The 4048-nt window shown below is 44.4% G+C and overlaps 1 long non-coding RNA gene across 2 annotated transcripts in view; it reads left to right on the top strand.

The window, feature by feature from the left end:
- Positions 1 to 558, top strand: part of LOC102009262 — an 8909-nt gene extending 8351 nt beyond the window's left edge. For both annotated transcript variants that reach the window (XR_001232824.1, XR_259951.1), the window contains one exon: positions 272 to 558. This is a non-coding gene — a long non-coding RNA (uncharacterized LOC102009262). The remainder of the gene's footprint in view (positions 1 to 271) is intronic.
- Positions 559 to 4048: the final 3490 nt, after the last annotated feature.

Here is a 4048-nt window from a genome sequence, read left to right as displayed (position 1 = left end):
GGCCAGACTGGCTTTAAAGTCACTTAAATTGAACTCACGACCTCATGCTTGCCAGGCAGGCGCTGTGCCACTGAGCTAAGTCCCCAGCCCATACATTTGATTTGATGTAATCAATTATAGTAGTGGGGCCGAGTTGGGGGTTCTTTTAGATGCCCATCCCTTCTCTATCAGCGTGAATGTGAGATGATGAGGTGGACAAATGTGGGTAAAGTTTCTTTTTTTAATAGAAAGTCTCTTTTTTAAACCACTGAGCATCTATTTTTCTTCCTAGTGTCCTACCCACCGTCTTCGAATGACCAGAGGCTGCATGACGGATCACCTTAATTTGTATCTAGCTGTTGCTAAGCTATCACCATGGTATCACGACACCTTGGGCAAACATAGATGCCGAAAATCAAATGTGTAGGAAGAAAAATTTGTCCCTGGTCCCCTCACCTCTTCTGTCATCTGGATGAGTAGTTCCGTGTTAAATCTGTTTCACAGCTGCTTCACAGCCATAACAAAACAAAGCATGCTTGGAAACCAAATTAGTGTATCCCATAAAACTATAATAGAGTCTGCAAGGTTTATATTCATCATTTACAAAAGTCATCACCGGTCTTTGTACCTATACCCTGTAATGACTGAAACAGCCTGTGTAGTAACATTTACTGAATTTTTGCCCTCCAGCAATATAAAACGGCAAAAATATGGCCCCGTTAATTATAATGTCTGTGTTCATCCGTTCTAAATGAATGGCATCTTTTCATCCTGTCTCAATCAAGTTTTTCAAATGGCTTTTTAAATTTTAAATCCAAAAAAATTTAAAAAAAAATAAATTTTAAATCCCAGTGGCTGATTTCAGCAAAATGACCTACTATGAGCTTTATCTTTTTAAGTGGTATAAATATAGAGAGCACTTTCTAGTTTTGTGGTTGCTCTCCACATATATACGGTAGACTAATCCAAGGCGAGGGCTCAGTTTTCCTTAGTGCCCATCAATAGCCGGGTGTGGTGGTACACCCCTGTAATCCCAGCACTTGGGAGGCTGAGGCAGGAGGATCGTTGCAAGTCAAGGCCAGCCTAGGCTACAAAGTTTGTGCAAGGCCAGCCTGAACTGCATAGCAAGACCCAGTCTCAAAAAGACCCCCCTCAAAAAAAAATGCCCATCAGAATTACCACAGCATGTTTACAGACTGAGCGTATCACTTGTTTACCCAAATAGTAGCATAAATGTCTGTTCTTAGAAAGCTTTACCATCAGTCTTTCCATATGATTGGATTCTTAAGCAAGGCTATCATTAGGGAATAAACCGCTCTCCCCCTTGGCTAGTTGTAATGAAAGCTTTCCAACGAGACACTGTGTTTGAGCACTTCTCCCCTTCATGGCATGTGCCCATCAAAAAGCCTTTCCTATGTGCAGTGCGCCCGATGTACTATTTATAACCTGGTTAACAGCGCCGGCCAGGCAGGGAGGGGTGTATATTTCATATGCAAATTCCCGGCCCAGGTTTCTGCAGTGACAGAGAGGTGCTGACTCTGTTATATTCAACATCAGCTTTATACAGTTGAGCACACAAAGAAGAAAATATATTAAAACTGCATAGAGAGAGGAGAAACTGTATTTTGTATTCCTTAAAGACTCTTGTATTGATTTAATTAGAAAAAGAAATTAAAGAGTATGAAGCTAGAGGAGCCCTAGTTTAAAATGTACAGGTTCACAAAATGCGATCTGGGGGCAGGGGAGATAGCTCAGCGGCACAAGTGCCTGCCTGGGAAGCACAAGGTCCTGAGTTCGATTCCTAGTACAAAAAAAACAAAATGCAGTTCTACAGGCTGCTGCAGAGCTCTTCCCAGGAAAGTCGGGGACTTGGACCTTTTTTTTTTTTTCTGGTACGGGGAATCGAACTCACAACCTTGCACTTCCCAGGCAGGTGCTGTGCCGCTGAGCTAAATCCCCAGCCCCTCAGACCCTTCTTGCTGCGTTGTCTCCAAATGTGCTGCCCTGGTCTTCCTTGCTTCTTCTTTGTCTACCGGGTTGTGATTCCCTTGACTTGAAATCACCCACAGAGAAGGAAGAAACCAGGATAAATTCATGCCCTCTTCTCACTGATACTAAGTTCGTGCCTTTGGATCCCCGGGCATTTATGAAGCGTTCCTATGTACAAAGCCCTGCCCTGGATACAAAGATGAACCCCAGCGCTGTCTTCCCCACCATACGCTGGGCTTCTGGGGCCGGAGTCACCTTTGACAGCAGTGGAATATAACAGATAGACTCGAGCTGGGTTGAAATCCTAGCTTCTCAGTCCACTGTGTTGTAATGCCTGGGGTTGAGCCCAGGGCCTGGTCTGTGCTGGCCAAGGTTCCCCCGTGGAGCCGCTGCAAACCTCTCCTTGTTCATACAGATGAGACGCTTGCTGTTAAAGTGGTTGCCACGCGCCAGCACACTGCACCTGTCCTTCAAGTTGCCACTTAATATGTGCTGTTAAGGGAAGTACGTTTTTATAGCAATGAAGCAGAGACAAGGTCTCATTCTGGAGCTGGCCTCCAACTCCTGGGCTCAAGCAATTCTCCTGCCTCAGTCTCCTAGGTAGGCCCACAGGCAGATACCACACCAGGCTCAAGAATCTACCATGTCTAGAAGCTTCTGGGCAATTCTCCTACAGACTCCAGTTTCAGGTCCACTGGGGTAGATGATAAATTTCTAAGGCTGCACTGACATCTGATGCTTCGTAGGTGCAGCGGGCAGACATGTGCTTTGAAGGAAGACAGATTCCGGGTGGAATACAACACATCACATGTAAGCCAGAAAAAACCTCTATCCGATGGAAAGCAGAAGGGAAAAGAGAAGCATAAAACTTGTAGTTAATAAAAAATATAGACTGAAATGGCAGAAATAAGCACTTAGAAACAGGGAATTATGATTAATGTAGTCCCAGCACTGAAGCAGGAAGATGTGAGTCTGAGGCCAGCCTGGGCAGCATAGTAAATTCAAGGCAAGGCAGGACTGCATAGACTGTGCTTTAAAAGGATAATAAGTACATGCCTAAAACCCAGGCACGGTGGCACACACCTGTAATCCCAGCACTCAGGAGGCTGAAGCAGGAAGATCACTGCGAGTTCGAGGCCAGCTGGGGCTACAAAGTGAATTCAAGGCCAGCTTGAACCGCATAGCAAGACCCTGTCTCAAAAAGACATTTACATATTCATATGGAACTAAACATCCAATAATAAGTTGCCTAAAACAGAAACATAAGTGACACAGAAAATTTGAAAATAAAGATGGGACAAAGTGGGGCTGGGGATTTAGCTCAGCGGCAAAGCGCCTGCCTGGCAAGTTCAAGGTCGTGAGTTCAGTTCCCGGTACCGGAAAAAAAAACAAAAAACAAAACAAAACAAAACAAAAAAAAAGATGGGACAAAGTACTAGAACATTTGGACCAAAAGAGAGGGAAAAAAATCTTACTACCTGACAAGATAGACCCTAAGACAAGGACAAGGGGCTGGGGATGTAGCTCAGTGGCATAAGCGCCTGCCCAGCAAGCACGAGGTCCTGAGTTCAATTCCTGGTACCAAAAAAAAAAAAAGACAAAGACAAATCGTAAGGGACAAAGATGGACATATTGCTGATGAACAACACAGCAAGAAGATAAAACCATCCAAGAGGAGAAGGAGGAAGGGACATAAAACCATCAAAAACATGGCTGGATCCTGGGCAAGTTAGTAAACGCCTGTAATCCCAGCAGTCAGAAGGCTGATGCAGGAAGATCATGAGTTTGAGGACAGCCTGGCTACACATCAAATTTAAGAGCCAGGCATGGTGCTACATGCCTGTAATTCCAGCACTTGGGAGGCTGAGGCAGGAGGATTGCCTCAAGAGTTTGAGCCAACCCCGCATTAACTGTATAGGCGCACTGACTCAGAAAGCAAAACTAAAGCCAAACAAACAACAACAACAACAAAACACCAAATCTAACACCAACCTGGACTACAGAGACCCTGTCTTAAAAAAAAAGTTTTCTTCTATCAGTACAGCCTTAAAATAACAAAGGAACAACTGGAAAAACTTGT

Source organism: Chinchilla lanigera, unplaced genomic scaffold (assembly GCF_000276665.1).
Source record: "Chinchilla lanigera isolate Chin_1 unplaced genomic scaffold, ChiLan1.0 scaffold00010, whole genome shotgun sequence".
In the NCBI taxonomy this organism is placed as follows: Eukaryota; Metazoa; Chordata; class Mammalia; order Rodentia; family Chinchillidae; genus Chinchilla; species Chinchilla lanigera.
The sequence above is the reverse complement of the archived record's forward strand: the minus strand, read 5'-3'. Positions and strand labels throughout refer to the sequence as shown.